Source organism: Hemitrygon akajei, chromosome 6, assembly GCF_048418815.1.
Source record: "Hemitrygon akajei chromosome 6, sHemAka1.3, whole genome shotgun sequence".
Classification (NCBI taxonomy): Eukaryota; Metazoa; Chordata; class Chondrichthyes; order Myliobatiformes; family Dasyatidae; genus Hemitrygon; species Hemitrygon akajei.
The window spans coordinates 70,670,453-70,688,963 of NC_133129.1; the positions used below are offsets into that span (position 1 = coordinate 70,670,453).

General features: G+C 40.8%; 1 protein-coding gene across 3 annotated transcripts in view; it reads right to left on the reverse strand.

Moving 5' to 3' along the window:
* The window catches only part of LOC140729162 (PALM2-AKAP2 fusion protein-like), a 543,495-nt gene that overhangs the window by 207,072 nt on the left and 317,912 nt on the right, over window positions 1-18,511 (reverse strand). The gene's annotated exons all lie outside the window — the stretch shown is intronic.

Consider the following 18,511-nt stretch of genomic DNA (forward strand, 5'->3'; position numbering starts at 1 on the left):
ATCCACCACCCCTGTCAGGGGCATTAACTGTGGCTTTGTGATGATTTCTGGATCCTATAAATAAAAGTTTGTTATGACTGTGATTCACACTCAGCTTTGGAGTGAGTGTTGGAACATCCTGCTAAACTGATCCTGTATCCACATCATTTCCGTAGTGGATGAGAATAATTAACATACCCCGTGACTCAGATTCTGCGCCCAATAGTGCCCCATTTTGAAAGGACACACGTGAGTTGGAATGACAGGTGATTCCCTCCTTCCTAAAATAGAGACAGTAGGACTTACTCTGAATTACTGAGGAAAGCAAAAGGAGATTGAGTCTGTGATAGTCTAGACACTGAATTGATAAACTTATTGGGGCTGTTGGGCATGTGCTGGAATAAATGCGACACTGAGTGCATCTGATGTTTAGTAAAAGCGTGGTTTTAACTGTAGTTCAGTCAGGACTACTTTTTTTCCAGTACCTGTTCTCAGAGCCACTCCACACACTCAAGTGTCTTCACAACTAGGTGGATACACCACCACAGTGGCAAGGGTTTTCAGTTTTATTGGAAGCACTGATCTTGGATAAGACAATAAGTTGAAATTCCATCTGCAACTCAGATGTCTATAAGGTATTTAGTGGTACTTATTTGGAGTGATGATGATCACCAACTTCCAGGCCAATATTTATTCTGTGCCCAACTTCACTAAAACATATTAGCATGTTGATTTATTTGTGGAGATCATGCCTTGTGCAAGTTTGTACAAAAGCAACTTCACTTTAATGGCACCTGATGAACAAGAAAATGCCACGGTCATAAAAGACATATGAAAATTATGTTTTTCCTCATTGAATTCCACCCCCCAGTTCCACTCTTGGTGTGTCTCTATCCATGCTGCAGTGCTGGGTTGCATACTCATTGACAAGTTTCACAGGCTGTCACTGTTTCCTCTCAGGATGCGGGTCTGAATTTCAAATTAATTGAGTAAATGAGTGGGACGTGTGAAAAGTCATGCATTGAATCTTCTCCAAGAAGCAGATCTGGAAGAGAAGGTAAAAGCTGAAAGCAAATATACAAACGGTTGCAGCGTAAGTTGCTGGATTCTTCTGGGCAGCAGAGAGCGAAGAATGACCAGGAACCTCACTACCCACATTAAAATGCTGGAGGAACTCAGCGGGCTAGGCAGCATCTGTGGAAAACATTACAGTCGACGTTTCGGGCCATGACCCTTAATCAGCTCAGATGAAGTCTCGGCCTGAAACTTCGACTGTACTCTCTTCCATAGATGCTGCCTATCCTGCTGAGTTCCTCCAGCATTTAGTGTGTGCTGCTCGGATTTCCAGCACCTGCAGATTTTTTCCTGCTTGCCCACATTAACCTAACCCAGAACCGGTATCTCTGTTGAGGTGGGCAGATGGGATAATGTACCACCTGCACTTATTAATCCCTCCCCGGAATACCGTTCTTCAAATTACATTCAACACTTATTTCCCACCCTCGTTACAGAACAGAGAGCTGCAAGCAGGTTCCAGTGCCATCTGTTAACCGAGGAAGTCTCTCTCAAAATTAATGGTGTGCAGTGAACTGAACTGAGGCTCTCGTGTTTTGGCAGATTGCAGGAGCTGGTTAATAGCTGCCCTGGGACCTTTGTACTCATGTTAGATATATTAGAACATTGGTGGAGGCATGTTGCCAACCTGACTCAAACTAAATTCTTTCATCTAAACTAGGTCACAACAGTTTAGGAAACCTTAGCGTTATATCTTATGGAATGCCCAGCACCAAAGCAGTGACACATCCTTCTATCCCAATCAGTCAGGTTGTCTCTGCTTCCCCTTTCTTCCATGATTTCCCCTTAATTCCATGGATGCCTCAACTAATCAGAATGCCAAGGATTTCACATAGCAACTGCTCTCTGTGAATGTCCAATTGGTGGATGAAGTTATGGCTCCATGTATCCCAAATGGAAACCCATTCACTTTCTTTTTGATTCAAATTCATTCTAAGACATGGGTGTCTCTGAATCAGAATCAGGTTTATTATCACTGGCATGTGACATGAAATTTGTTAGCTTAGCGGCAGCAAGTTCAATGTAATACTTAATCTAGCAGAGAGAATAAATAAATAAATAAATAAACAAACAAGTAGATCAATTATGTATATTGAACAGATAAAAAACATGCAAAAACAGAAATACTGTATATTAAAAAAAAAGTGAGGTAGCGTCCAAAGATTCAATTTCCATTTAGGAATTGGATGTCAGAGGGGAAGAAGCTGTTTCTGAATTGCTGAGTGTGTGCCTTCAGGCTTCTGTACCTCCTACCTGATGGTAACAGTGAGAAAAGGGCATGCCCTGGGTGCTGGAGGTCCTTAATAATGGATGCTGCCTTTCTGAGATGCCGCTCAGAAGTTATAGCCACTGGAGCTATTTGGGGCACAATCCTCACATCTGGTCACAGGGCATTTACTGCGGGCAGATAAGAGACAATCACGTTGCTAGCTCACATGTGACCACATGACATAAGGATGGCATTTGCCTTTTCTGAGTAGGTCTACATTTATTAGATACCAGTAGTTTATCGGTCACATTTCATGATACTACAAGTATTTTAATGCCAGATTTAATTTTCATTTCAAGTGATTTGAACTAAGAATTCTGGATCAATAGTCAAGATTACTGGATACTAGTTCAGTAACAACCACTGTCTACTGCAACACACTCAAAATGCTGGAGTAACCCAGCAGGTCAGGCAGTATCTATGGAAATGAATAGAACAGTTGACTTTTTGGGCCGAGACCCTTCTTCAGGACTGAGGAGGAAGGGGGAAAGATGCCAGAATATAAGTGTGAGGGGAGGGGAAAGAGGCAAGCAGGAAGGTGATAGGTGAAGCTGAAAGACACGAGATGGAAGGTGATAGGTGAATCCAGGTGGGTGGGAAAGGTAAAGGATTGAAGGAATCTGATAGGAGAGGAGAGAGGACCACAAGAGGAAGGGATGGAGGAGGGGATCAGGGTGCAGTAATAGGCAGGTGAGAAAAAGAAAAAGGTTAAAATGAGGAATAAAGGAAGGGGTGGGGGGTAATTTGTTTATAGGAAGGAGAAGTCGATATTTATGCCATCAGGTAGGAGGGTACCCAGATGGAATATAAGATGTACTGTATTACTGTCTCCTATAATTTTAAGCTCCTCTTTCAGGCCACCTATCAGCCTTCTTTTGGTACAAGACATAGTCCAGGCCTGTAAGGAAGAGATGGGGAAAACATCCAAACTGAAAGACAAATACGAACTACATGAGGATGAGATGTTGTGTATTTAGCAGTCTTCACCGAGTTTAAAACCCTACCACCCAAACGTCCTGGGAGAGATCTTAATTAGTGAGTAATCATACATATATACCATAATTTAAAGTGGTCAAAAAGTGAAAACTGCAAATGCAGGAAGTTTAAAATATAAATAGAAAAATCTTAAAGTACTCCTCAGGTTAGTAAGTAACTGTGGAGAAAGGAAAAAAGGTGAAGCAATTAAAGAATATACTCCTGATACTTTAGCTTTCTTTCTCTCTCTGTAGCTGCTACCTGACCGGTTGTGTGTTTCTAGCATTTCCTGATTCTAATTTAAATGTATAATCTTCTAGAGGCCATTACTTCAGGCATCAATGATATGTTGTTAAATGAATAATGTTTATTGAATAACATCATAGTAAAATTATTTATTTAGTGAACTGCTTTCCACCAACATGACCAAAGAACTAACTGCTCTGAAATAAAAATAGAAAATGCTGGTCTGGCTGCATCTGTGGAAAAGAAACAGGGCTAAAGTTTCAAAGACTCTTAATCGAACATCCTTCAGCAGAAGATGAGTGAAGGATCTTCTTTTCCCACAGATACAGCCTGGCTTTCTGACTATTTCTAGCATTTTCTATTTTTATTTCAGATATCCAGTATCTACAACTTCCTTTTTTGAAATAGTGAAGATTTGGACTCTTGTTTGCCTCCCCCACACCTCAACTCTATTACTGTCATTGCCTACCTTCCCTTGGCTTACTTGGCCCAAGCAACTACTCAAGATCAGTTTGGTGATATGATGTGGTATGAAGAATGGAGAAACTGGAAATGGTCTCCTTGCTTGGAAGAGGTTTACAGGAAAAAGATTTAATGCTGGACTTCACAATGATAGAAGATATTGACAGAGATAACAGTTTGCACTAGCAGTGGAAAGAAATTTAAAATAGACAGCCGAGAAAACAGAAGGGAGATCAGAATGGCTGTTTTTCTTAAATACTGTCAATGGAATTGGATGCAATATTTGCCCTAAAGGAACCAAACAAATAATTGTTTGGGGGAAACTTACTGACCTGTGGAGATATAGCAGCTGGTAGTTCTACAAAGAGTTAGCACTGGCATAATGGGTAAAATAGCCTTCTTTTCCGAGCTCTGATCTGGATTTTCATTTAGAGTAGTTTCTGCAAAGGAGCTGCAAGCAAATTAATATTTGGATTTGATAATAGGGCTATCTCAGGCTTTCAGTATATGAATCACTATTGGGAATTGGAGTGTACCAGATCGGATTAATATGTGTCATTTTTAATTTCATAAGTACAATGTTTTTGAGGTGCTCCATTAACGCTGTACCATACAGATTGTGGCTAGATTAAAGCATCATAACTAAACAAACCCTTTCTTCTTCTCACCCACAGCAGCACTGCAGCTACATTTTATTATTATTATTAGGGTCAAAAAAGGGTAAGAAAGCCTGTACTAAATTATTCAATGTACAATGTAGGTACTCATTCCTACAGAGTTTATAAATCATTTGTTTTGTTTAAGGAACTGGGTCACCAGAAACATAAGATTTTGTTCAACTCAATCCATCCTATTACTAACACATTAGTTCTACTGCTGTGAATATACAGTTCAAAATAAATTCTTGCATAGTAGCAGTGTTTTCATTTGGGTAGGTGACACCTTCAGGAGTTTGCCAATATCCACAGGGGTTCTATGGAAGTCAGCCAGTGCTTTAAGAGGGGAATTGATTAACTGAAGAGCTCAAAGACCTTTTGGTTATGTCAGATCTTATATTTTCCCTGATCCTATTTTGCTTCCTAACACTAAGCCAGTTTTCAGTCCATATAATTAATATGCTTTCACTATTTGAAAGATTGTCACCACATAATTTTTTTCAAATCATTTCTGAAAATCCAAGTTAATCCTATTTACTGAATTCCCCCTTATTTTCAACAGGACCACCTCTGAAAGAGTTTTGGTTGCTTTGTGGGACATGATGTTGGTGGCCTTAAGGATCAGGGACCAGCTATATAGCCAAGCAGATTCAAGGGGCTTCCTTCAGCCAGGGTCCTGTATACAGTCTTCAGCTGGGAGCTTGGCACCCACATCACTAAAGCCCCAGGAAACACAGGGCCTCTCCCAGAGATGATATCTGGTAGGAGAGATGCAACAGTTCATCATTCCAGCTCACCAGCTGGCAAACTTTCTGCTGAATTTCTGGATTCAACAATGGCTGGATGGGAGATGCCAGAGAGTAGTGGTGGATAACTGTTTGTCGATTTAGAGGCTGGTGACTAGTGGTGTGCCTCAGGGATCTGTACTGGGTCCAATGTTGTTTGTCATATACATTAATGATCTGGATGATGGGGTGGTAAATTGGATTAGTAAGTATGTAGATAATACTAAGGTAGGTGGCGTTGTGGATAATGAAGTAGGTTTTCAAAGCCTGCAGAGAGATTTAGGCCAATTAGAAGAGTGGGCTGAATGATGGCAGATGGAGTTTAATGCTGATAAGTGTGAGGTGCTACATTTTGGTAGGAATAATCCAAATAGGACATACATGGTAAATGGTAGGGCTTTGAAGAATGCGGTAGAACAGAGTGATCTAGAAATAATGGTGCATAGTTCCCTGAAGGTGGAATCTCATGTGGATAGGGTGGTGAAGAAAGCTTTTGGTATATTGGCCTTTATAAATCAGAGCATTGAATATAGGAGTTGGGATGTAATGTTAAAATTGTACAAAGCGTTGGTAAGGCCGAACTTGGAGTATTGTGTACAGTTCTGGTCACCGAATTATAGGAAAGATGACAACAAAACAGAGAGAATACAGAGAAGATTTACTAGAATGTTACCTGGGTTTCAGCATCTAAGTTATAGGGAAAGATTGAACAAGTTAGGTCTTTATTCTTTGGAGCATAGAAGGTTGAGGGGGGACTTGATAGAGGTATTTTAAATTATGAGGGGGATAGATAGAGTTGACGTGGATAGGGTTTTTCCATTGAGAGTAGAGGAGATTCAAACAAGAGGACATGAGTTGAGAGTTAGGAGGCAAAAGTTTAAGGGTAACACGAGGGGGAATTTCTTTACTTAGAGAGTGGTAGCTGTGTGGAATGAGCTTCCAGTAGAAGTGGTAGAGACAGGTTCAGTATTGTCATTTAAAGTAAAATTGGATAGGTATATGGACAGGAAAGGAATGGAGGGTTATAGGCTGAGTGCGGGTCAGTGGGACTAGGTGAGAGTAAGCGTTCGGCACGGACTAGAAGGGCCGAGTTGGCCTGTTTCTGTGCTGTAATTGTTGTATGGTTATATGGTTAATTTGAGTGCTTGTGACTGGTATCCATTCACATTCACTCAAGACTGAGCAAAATTAAAAAAGCTGTTTTAATAAATTTAAAATAATTAAGTAATAATTTTGAAGTTAAGATAAAATCAAACATTTAAAACAAATGGAACTTTGAAACTAGAGACACAAGAACTGCAGATGCTGGAAACTGGAACAAAAAATAATCTCTGGAGGAATACAATGGGTTAAATGTTGGGTATGTGGGAGCAGAATTGCTGACATATTGGGCCAAAACCCTGTATCAGGACTTTGAAACTAACTTAATTAAACCAGGTACAAACCTTTCCTTGTTCTCGTTCTAGGATCTGAGTTCTCTCATTGATTTCGGCATGATCATAGTCTTGTCCCGGGGAACCTGGTCTGAGAGCTACGAAATCTGTAGAGGTTTGCACTGTTCCGTTGGATTTCATCTGCCCCATTGCTTATTATGAACCTTTGAATTCTAACCCTTCATAGTTTATCCCAAAGACTCTGCATTTGTAGTATAGTTCCAATGATGAACAAATCAGGCCTTGGTTCCTCAGTCACCAGCTTTTTCTACTTGAGTAATGTACTCTTCTGGGTCATCCTACTGTTTATAGAGCTCCTGGAATGACTGGTCAAAGGCTCGATACTTTCCTTTCACCCTCAAAGACTGAATGACACATTCCTTTGGATACTCATTCCAGATGAATCAGTTCTCTAGTAACAGCCTCAATGGCTACTTCCTGCACCGAACAGAAATAAAACAATTCCTCCTTACCCAAAACTGGTGACTAAATGCCTCAGTTCTGAATCTTGTCACTTGATATTGTCATTGTGGTATGACGGAGAGGTTTGATAATGTGAGGGAGTGAGTGTGTAATTCTAGGCTGTTGTCAGTGTCAATCAAATCAGTAACAATTACTGCTGGAAGCTTGGGAACTGTTTGATTACTTGTTTGCAAAATTAGCCACAAGGATAATGGAAACAAGAGCCAAGAAAATAAGGGATTGAATTATTCTGTGGCTTGGAGACTACAGTTTGCGATCTTTAGCTAAAGAATATTACAGGTCCTTGTGACTGTACTTATTGTTACACTGAACCAAACTTGTATCTAAGTTTACTGCCACTGAGTTTTATTAGTTGTGGCCCTGCTCTCCCATCTGCTCTCAGGGATTCTTGGGAGCTGGCCCACTCGATCTAGTGCTATCGGAAAGAACTGCAGGAAGCACTGTATATGATGTGGCTGTGAAATGTTTCTTTTGCTTACTGATCAGCATTGAGTTAATCACTGGGTGGGGACAAAATTTTCCTCTGCGGGGTGTTCTAAATGCACCGTGAACTAACAAGCACATGAGATTCATGAGAATGATCCTCGGAATGAAAGGGTTAATATACTAGGAGCTTTTGATGTCTCTGGGCCTGTCCTCACTGGAATTCAAAGGAATGAGGGAATGAGGAGGGATTTCATTGAAACCCATCTAATATTGAAAAACTAGTTGAAAAGAAACACGGAGCCAGGAATGCGAGTCTAATTTAGTTTTTACTTTAAGCGAGGTGAGTACGTATGACATGGCAGGGTCATGATGTATGCAATTCACTTATTTTTGCACATAACCCATAATGAATTATTTCAACAAACAAGAAAGCTTAATCACACTGTTTATTTACAATATCACACAAATACTACTGAAATATTAAATGCACAACACTCCTTCCAGCTTAGCTATAAACTCCAACTCAATATAGAATGCATTTCAACAATGCACGCAGTATACTATATAGTACAACTATTATACAGACATCCACTGCATGGTAAATTGTAAATTGTCCCATTCAGTCCTAAAGATTTAATCACTGAGGAGGCTTTCCTACTCTTATGGGATAACGTCTCTCCTGACAAGAGGGTTGGTAGGTGAGACTTGTGGCTGTGAAAAAATACCAGGTTCTGGGGCCACCTAAATGGGTGTTATAGGACTTGACTCTGCAGAAAGTAGCTCTGACTGCTTTGGATACCTTTCTTCTGGGCGTGTTGGATTCCTGAACAGTGCATGGCCGGCTTCACTGGACAATGTGTGAGCACAGTGTCTGACATCACTATTCCCTTTGCCTTTTGGAAATTCACCTCACACTGCTTTGTCCATTGCATTTCTTCAGAGTCTGCTTGAACTTGCTCAGCACAAATGTGTAATGGTGTGACCACAATAAGTGATGCTTGGTTTACAGAATTCACACTTGTGTTGTGGTCTGAGCCCATAATCTTCTGATCTTTTTAACACTCTCTCTCGAGATTTTGGAGATGTCATCCTTACCGGTAACAATGCCATCCAGGTAACACTGAGTGCCTGGGCAACCTTGCGGTACCTGGTCCATAGCTTCCTGCCAGAATGCAAGTGCAAATGTTACAGATAGTATACGGAAGCGGATGGGCTTTGTAAAACTTGCGTACGGCACTTTCATTTAACATTATATTACCCTTAATATTTGGGTGGCGGGGTGGAAATATGTCTCTACCAGCGGATTTGTAAGGCACTCCTTCCCTCCACTAGCCTGCAGGTTACCCTTGGGCAAAACATAGCACCTGCTAAGCCCCATGACCAGGGCCACGTGAAGCCGTGGGAGCAGCTGGTGCATATGCGACCACTGATGCCAGGTAGACAATCTCTGAAGAGTATTGCTAATGGCTGGGGTCACCCATCTTGTAAAGATGCTGCAAAGAAGATGGCAATGGCAAACTACTTCTGGAGGAACATTTTCTAAGAGTAATCATGAGCAGTCACATCATATGACATGGAACATAAAGATGATGATGATTACCCTTGATATGTTTGAGTTTTCTAGTGCCATCCTTGAACACTGCTGTGGCATCACCCAGTACTTTTGTTAATACGCTTTCTGTTGACTCTATTGTACAGGATATGGCATGCAAATAGGGTGTGGCTCTCCAACCAAGTTGTAGTTGTCTCAGCCAATCATGGCCCCACAACGCTGGCCCTCCTATTTTAACAACACACAAGCCCAATGTGCCTTGTTGGTTGTTGTATTTCACTGTTACGAACGTCATTCCTACAGGAGTTATCTTTTCCCCAGTATAAGTTTGATATCTGCAAGTTTCTGTTCAGAATGTCTCAAATGCCATTTTTTGTGGAATGACTGAAACTGCTGAACCAGTGTCCAATTCCATTTTAATTAACTTGCTGTTCGCTTCTGGTGTAAGCCATATTGCTTGTCCCTTGTTAGTTTTCACATTGTAAATCTCAAGCCTATCAGCCCTGTGTCACTCTCATCATTATCCGAGTTTCAATCAGTAGCATTCACATTAGTTTTCTTTTTGATACTGCAACTTGACCTTTTTCTCCTTTTCTCTCCCATGTGAAGTCCCTTTACTTTTGTCTACCTGGCATGCTCTTTGTATGTGTCCTACTTTGTTTCACTTCTTGCAAATTTTGCCTTTAAACTTGCATTGGTTTGGTGTATGTGAGCCCCTGTCACAACAGTAACACAATTTGTTTAGCCAGGCAGGTTTCTGATTAGATGTTGCTATTTTGTTCACACTCATTTGCACTTTTGACTGCAACTCAATTGCATCTGTCTTCTGTTTCCACTGATACAGTAATTTCAACTGCTCTTTTAAATGTGAGTTGTGCTTCAGATAGGAGCCAGTTTTGAATGTTTTCTTGTAAGATTCTGCAATCTAAATGATCTCTCAGTGCACCACTGAACTGACAATGCTCAGACTATCTCTTCAATTCAACCATGTAAACTGAAATGGACCCCTTTTCCTTTTGATTCCATTTATGAGACCTAAAGAGTTCTGTGATCAACAGTGGATTCAGTTCTAAATGTTCCTGCATTATGTTCATGATATCAGCAAAGCTCATTTTGGCTGGTTTGGTTGGCACAGTTAAATAAACTGTATGCTTTTCTACCTATTGCACTCAGTAACACTGGCACTTGCTTTTCATTGGCTAGTTCACTTGCTTGAAAGTACTGCTTAATTTATTCAGTATACACCATCCACTTATTTCTTGTGCAATTGAATGTATCTATCTTTCTAATACAGCCAGTCATTTCTGTTATTTTAAGAATTATTTAGTATTATTATCACCCAGTGTGTACTGTTTATGAACCCATGAATTTCATCCATTTTCTGCCTTTTTTAAAATGAATGTCTCTCTCTCTTCTTTGAACAGATGTGCTGCACTTTTTTTATGAACTCAAACATTTCTCTCTCCCTTTCCAAAGGAAATAAACGTGCTGCACTTCAACAGAGAGGTAGTTGTCTTGGGTTCATTTTAAAACTTCCCCATTGCCACTGCTACGTTTTGTAACTGCACCGAAAGCAAAGCACAGGAGTCTGGAGATACTCGTGTACTTAGTTTCACTTCAGTGAGGTACTCTTATGTGACGTGCTTTTTACATAAAGAATTATGTGAACAAAATTGCTGAATCAATCATTATATTTACAATTTTACTCAACTATTACTGCAATATTATATACACTACAATATTGTCTTCAGTGAGGCTAGATTTTATAAAGTTCATGTCATGCATTTAGCTCAGACAATAGAAAGTAAATTCCTATAGTGTCAATGGTGTAATACACTTCATACCCATCTCACCAGTGTAGCCTCTCTCCTTGCCTCAGTGTTGAGACAAGGAGAGAGACTTGTCATCTTACATGAACCCATCTGACTTCCTGACTCAGCAAGCAATTTATTACAAAAGGCTTAGAGCCCTAAATGTGTTATGAGGAGTTGGTTGTACCAGTCGGTAGACAGACCTACAAGAGAAGAGGCACAGCTAAGGGAATGTAACCAGTCAAGTGGCTGGAGAAAACCTTGGAGATAATGGCCATAATTCTGTTATGTTCAAGGGATATGGATGGACAGGAAACAGATCCTTAATTAGGAGAGCTTGCAAAATTAGACTGCGAGCAGCGATTAGTAGCCAAGTCTACATTTGAAAAGTGAGAACCATTTAAAAGTGAAATACAGGTCCTCCCCAGCTTACAAATGCCTAATTTACATACATCCTATACATATGACTGAAGATCTGGGAGACCGGCAGAATGGATTTGCCATCTGCTGCAGGGCTGCGGGCATCATCTGCCTTATGGAAACTTGGTCTGTGGCCACATTTCTGACTTGTGGTTACAAATGATTCACAGAATGGAACACTGTAGTAACCTGGGGAGGCACTGTGGTGAGAGTTCCAGGCCAACATGTTACTTAAAGAAAGACAGGTAATAATAAGAGCTATTTAAGAAGGGCAGCAAAGGCAAGTCAGGGAACTACATCCCTGCAAGCTGGTGAGTAAGATACTGGAGGGGATTCTGAGGGATAGGACCTACCAGCATTTGGATAGAAAAGGTCTAATTAGAGATAGACAGCCTAGCTTTGTCCATGTAAAATTGGGCCTAAGAAACCTGTTACAGGTTTTCAAAGAAGTAACCAAGAAAATAGATGAGGACAATGTGATGGACGTTGTCTGTATAGATGTTAGCAAGGACTCTGACAAGGTCCTACATGGTAGACTTGTTGGAAGGTTAGGTCGATTGAGATCACTAGTAAACTGGATTCATAATTGTTTGATGGTAGGATGCAGATGGTAATGGCGGAAGGTTGTTTCTTGGAGTGGAAGCCCATGGATATTGATGTTACACAGAGACTGGTGCTGGGACCTCCATTGCTTGTTATTGGATAAGAACGTACAAGGCCTGAATAGTAAATTTGCAAAATAGGTTGTATTGTAAACTGAAGAAAGATATGAAAAATTACAGGGTGATATAGTGAGCCAAGGATTGGAAAATGTATTTCAGTATAGTTAAGAGCAAGACGTTGCATCTTGGGAAGTCAAAGAAGGGTTATGCTTATACAGTACACTGAGTGGTGGAGCCCTGGGAAGAGTTGTGGAACAAAGGGACTGAGGAGTACAGGTGCATCATTTGCTGACATTGGCATCACAAGTAGACAGAGTGGTGAAGAAGGCGTTTGGCACACTGGCCTTCATTAGTCAGGACACTGAGTGTAGGAGTTGAGACATTATGCTTTCATGCTCCTGATCTTCTCAACAACTTTCATTTCTCTGGCCCTGACTGCCTCATTTTCACTGTGGATGTACAGTCCCTGTACACTTCTATCCCTATCAAGAAGGCCTTAAAGCCCACTGCTTCTTACTCAACAAAAGACCCAACCAGTTCCCTTCCACCAGCACCCTCCTTTGTCTGGTAGAACTGGGCCTTGTTCTCAACAATTTCTCCTTCGGCTCCTCCCACTTTCTCCAAACTCATTGATGCTGCCTGACCTGCTGAGTTCCTCCAGCTTTTTGTATGTGTTGTTGGGACATTATTTTGGTGAGGCTGCCCTTGGAGTACTGTGTTTGGTATTGGCCATCATAGGAAAGATGTCATTAAGCTGAAAAGAGTGTAAAGAAGATTTATGAGAATATTTCCAGAACTCAAGGGCATGCATTATTGGAAAGATTAGGCAGGCTAGGGTTTTATTCCTTTGAACATGCGAGGCTGAGGAGTGAACCTTTACACATGTATGAAATCATGATGAGTACAGACATTATGAATGCACACAGTCTCTTTCCCAAGGACAGGAAGCCGAAAGCTATAGGGTGTAGCTTAAAGACGAGAGACAAAAGATTCAAATGGGATCTGAGGGGCAACTTCTTCATTTAGTGGTGCATATATAGAATGTGCTAGCATACAAGTTAGTTTAAGAAGGTTATAACCACAATATTAAAAGACGTTTGGGTAAGTACATGGATAGGAAAGGTTTAGATGGATATGGGCCAAAAGCATGCAAGTGGGATTAGCTTAGGGAGACGCCTAGTTGGCATGGATGAGTTGGGCTGAATGGCTTGTATTACTCCATGAATCCATATCAGCAGCTCCCAGGAAACCTGGGTTAAAGGGATATGGAGGTTTGGCTAAAAATGAAAAATAAAGGAAACAAATGACAGGTGTAGAGAAATGAAAGGTGGGGAATGGGCTGAAAAAATGGCAGATGGAATTCAATGCAGACAAGTGTGAGATGTTGCACTTCAGTAGGACCAATCAGGGTGGGTTTTACATAGTGAACAGTACGGTATTGAGGTGTGTGATAGATCAAAGGGATCTGGGAATACAGGTCCATAATTCATTGATTGTGGCATCACAGGTTGCTAGGGTTATAAAGAAAGTTTTTGACACCTTGGCCTTCATGAATCAAAATAGTAAGTGCAGAAGATGGGATGTTGTGTTGAAGTTGTTTAAGAGATTGGTGAGGCCTAATCTGTAGTATTGTGTGCAGTCTGATCACCTACCTGCAGGAAAGATGAAAATAAGGTTGAAAGAGTACAGAGAAATTTTACAAGAATGTTGCTGGGACTGGAGGACCCGAGTCATAAGACAAGATGGAAAAGGTTAGGACTTTATTTGTTGGAACCTGAAAATTAAGAGAAGATTTGATGGAGGTATACAAAATAATGAGGGGTATAGATAGAGTAAATGCAAGCAAACTTTTTTTCATTGAAGATGGGTGGAACTATAACCAGAGGTCATGGGTTAAGGGTGAAGGATGAGAAGCTTAAGGGGAACATGAGGGCAAACCCTTTTCACTCAGAGGGTTGTGAGAGTGTGGAATGAGCTGCCAGCCCAAGTGATGCATTTGAGCTTGTTTTCAGTGTTTAAGAGAAGCTTGGATAGGTACATGGATGGTAGGGCTATGGAGGGCTCAGGTCCCAATGCAGGTTGGTGGGAGTAGGGAGTTTAAATGGTTTGGCATGGACTACATGGGCCAAAGGGACTGTTTCTGTTCTGGACTTTACTATGAGTCTATGAAGATGGTAAGTATAGGGTGTAATTAGAAGGGAAATAAGGTGATTAAGGAAAGTCTAAAGCATTTTATGAGTATATTAAGAGAAAAAAGTGACTAGTAATGTAGCCGGTGAAAAGTATGCCCCATTGAGGGCCAAAGTTACTATTTCTCTGTAGAGCCACAGGAGGTGAGGTCTTAAATGAATACTTCTGACAGAATTCACTACTCACATGAGAAATATTCACAGTAACAGTGCATTTGGAGAATTCAGGTCAGAATGGTGAAATTCTGGAACATGTTATTAACAAAGAGAAGAGATATATGTCTTAGTGAGCTGAAAGTTCCTGATACGATGTATCCAGTTCTCTATGGGAAACTATCATGGAAGTTGCAGGATTTTTAAATCTTCATTGGCTACAGGCGAGACTCTAGATGACTCGAGGCCAGGAAAAGTGGTCCCTCTGTGAGAAGGCAGCAGAAGTAAGCCAGGTAACAATAGGCTTCTCAGTGTAATGTCAATGGTAGGAAATAATTGAATAGTGGAAATAATACCGAGAGATGAGATGAATCTACATTGAAAAGGAACGGACTCTGATCAAAGATAGTCAGCATGGCTTTGTTAGGTCCAACAAGTTTGACGTTTTCAAAGAAGTAGCAAAGTGTATTGATGAGGGAAGTGCAGTAGATGAAATCTACATGGACTTCAGCAAGTGATTGTCAAGGTCGCACATGGTAGAGCAAATCAAAAAGTTGGACCCCACGGGATCCAGGACAAATTGGATCCAAATTTGAAAACAGGTGACACAGATGATAGCAAAGGTTGATTTGTGATTGTAAACATGTGGCCAGTAATGTACCGCACAATAGGTGCTGGCACCTTTTATTGTTTGTCATATACGTTGAAAATTTGGATGTGAAAATAAAAGGTACAGTCCGTATATTAGTCACCTTTTTGATCATGTGGATGTTCATCTTAGGGATGATATTGAAGAGCTGAAAAGACAGAACAGCACAGGCAGAAGAACTGTGAGGTGATGCTCTTTAGGACAGCTAATAAAGGTAGAACATGCACAGTGAATGGAATGTCCTGGGCAGTACTGAAGAGTATTGACAGGCTTTGGTGTACAGTTCCAACATTTCCTGAAGGTGGCAGCACAGCTAGACAGGGTGGATTAGGAAACATATGGTGCCTTTGCCCTCATTAGCAGGGATCCTCCAGTTTCCTCACCAGGTCCAAAGATGTGTCAGGTACACTAATTAGTCATTGTAATATGTCCCGTGATGAGGTTAGGGTTAATCAGGTTTGTCAGGGGCTGCTGGGGCGGTGTGACTCGAAGGGCTCACTCCGTGCTGTATCAATAATATGTAAATAAAATAAATGAGAGCAGTGAGGTGATGGAACAATTGTATTAACTATTGATTAGGGCCACTTCATGTTTCTACCATCATGGGGAGGTATAGGTGCTTGAAGACCCACAATACAGGAACGGCTACCAAAAGACTTCTGAATGGTCCATCAACACAAACTCATTATTTCTCCTTTACACTATTTATTTTTGAGACTTATAGTAATATTTATATTGTGCACTGTAGCACTGCCAGAGGGCAATAAATTTCACAACACATATCAGTGATAATACATCTGATTGTGATTACCTGAAGTAAAAGTTAAGCTCTGTTTGTCTCATTCTAGTAAGGAAGTGATCGCACTGGAGAGTGATTGCAACTCCAGTATGTTGATTTGGGTTGGATCATTTCAGTTATGGGGAGGGACTGAACCATCTGGATGTGCTCTTCTTGTGGCGATGGAGGCAAAACGAGATCGGACTGAGATGTACAACCTTGAGGGGCATAGATGGGTCGAAACCAAAGGGCATAGGTCTAAAGTAAGGGCCAGGAGGTTTAGAGCTCATCTGAGGAAGAAGGAAGGAGGACTGTGGAGACAGAGACATTCACAGCTTTTTCGAAGTATATAGATAAGAGCTTGATTTGCTAAGCAGAGGAGGCAATGGATCAGAGCTGGAAAATGGCATCAGTACATTTGGTGTGCGTGGGCACAGTGGACATAGAGGGCCTGTTTCCATGCGGTATGACTTCTTGACTCTGACCATTTGATTGATATCATTTGCTTAATATTATCAATCCCACTTCTGTCCATCTCTATCCTAGTTTCTGCCTCTGTCTCAAAGTATTAACCAAGTTATTTGTCATTTCTAGAGGGACCTATCCAGTGGTCTACCCACTGTTCTCCCATTGGCAACCAATCTGCACCTCCACTTCCCACAATTTGTCATGTGCTCACCCACCTTGCTTGTGCCTCTGGTACTGCAATGCCTCAAACTAAAGGCCTTTGCAATTGTATTTAATCCCAACATGGCCTTGCTCCAGACCTTGAGGCAGAAGTGTTTCTAGATGCCGCACACTTAAACACAGGAGTTGCCAAAATTTCTTCTATTTTGTGTTCCTGGTTAGATGAAGTAGAGTAGGAGGATCAGGTACAGACTATAAATATTGGCCTTGACAAGCTGGACCAAATAGCCTGTTCTTACCAAAGAAATTTTACTTCTTTGGATATCCACTCCTTTGACCTTTTCTCTTGCCCTCACGGATCAGTTTCCTACATTCTCTTCCAATTTGGAAGGATGCTGACAGACTATGGGGGCCTGCATTACATGTGAAGTTATCATTTAGTAGTTTAACCCTCCACCTATCTTGGGTCACCTCTGAATATGCAATGCCCCTCTTTATGCTGTTTATAGGGACTTGATGTCAGTTGAAGTGGAGTTCAATCAGACAGAAGAACTTCAATGCAGAACCATAGTGAAGTGAACATTTTGAAAGTACTTCCACAGGCTCTTAGTTAAGGTTACACTTCTAAAGGTATTAAACTTGTGCCTCGCTACAGAGACCAGAGTAAAAAAAACTTAGCATACCGTTTTAGTACAGTACCGAGATAGTGATACTTTATTGTTGTCATTTGAATGAGATATTAAACTGAGGATGTTTTTGTCCTCTGAGGTAGACCCAAAAGATCCTGTGTAATTATTTTGAAAAATGGCAAAGGAGGGAGTTCTCACTTAACCTTCAACCAACATCACTAAAATAGGTGGCCTTGTTGTTATGTTTTGCAACTCCAGAATATAAGACGAATTGCAAGAAAAAGCCCAGGAAAATGAGTCTTAGTTTCGATTTTACAAAGTAGGTCACATACAAAGAGCATGTCAAACAAACAAAAATACATGCACAGGAAAGAGAAAAAGAGATAAAGAAAATGAGAAAAATAAGAAAAACAAGTCAAGTTTCAGTTTCAAGAACAGCATACTAATCCGTATGCCGTTGATGAAAAATCTGATAATAATGAGAATGACGCAGGACTGAGTAGCTTTGAGATTTACAGTGTGAGAACTAACAATAGACAAGCAATATGGCTTATACCAGAAGTGAATGGTAAGATAATTAAAATGGAATTGAACACTGGATCAGCTGTTATAGTCATTCCACAAAATGACCCTGAACAGCATTTCAAAGGTTCTGAACTGAAGCCTGCAGATATCCACCAAAGAACTTATACTGGAGAAGAGATAATTCCTGTGGGAATAATATTTGTAACAGTGAAATACAACAAGCAATAAGGCACATTGGGCTTGTATGTGGTATAAACAGGAGGGCCATCATTGTGGGGTCATGATTGGCTCATACAGCTACAACTTGCTTGGAGATCCATCCATCGTTTGCATGCCACATCCCCTGCAATAGAGGCAACTGAAAGTGAATTAAGAAAGTTACTGGGTGATGCCTCAGCAATGTTCAAGGATGGCATTGGAAAACTCAAACATATCAAGGGTAAGATAGTGTTAAATGAAAATGCCACACCCAAGGTTTACAAAGTCCATTCAGCTCATTATACCACCTGTGATAAAGTAGCCAGTGAGCTAAATTGCATGGAGGCTGAAGGAATTCTTTCCAAGATTGAGTGGAGCCCATGGGCAATGCCAGTGGTCAAGAAGACTAGGTCTGTCAGGATCTGTGGTGATTTTAGGTCACCATTAGCCCAGTACTGAAAGTAGATCAATACTCTCTGCCTAGGATAGATGATAACTTTGCACAACTTTCTGGAGGGAAACACTTCAG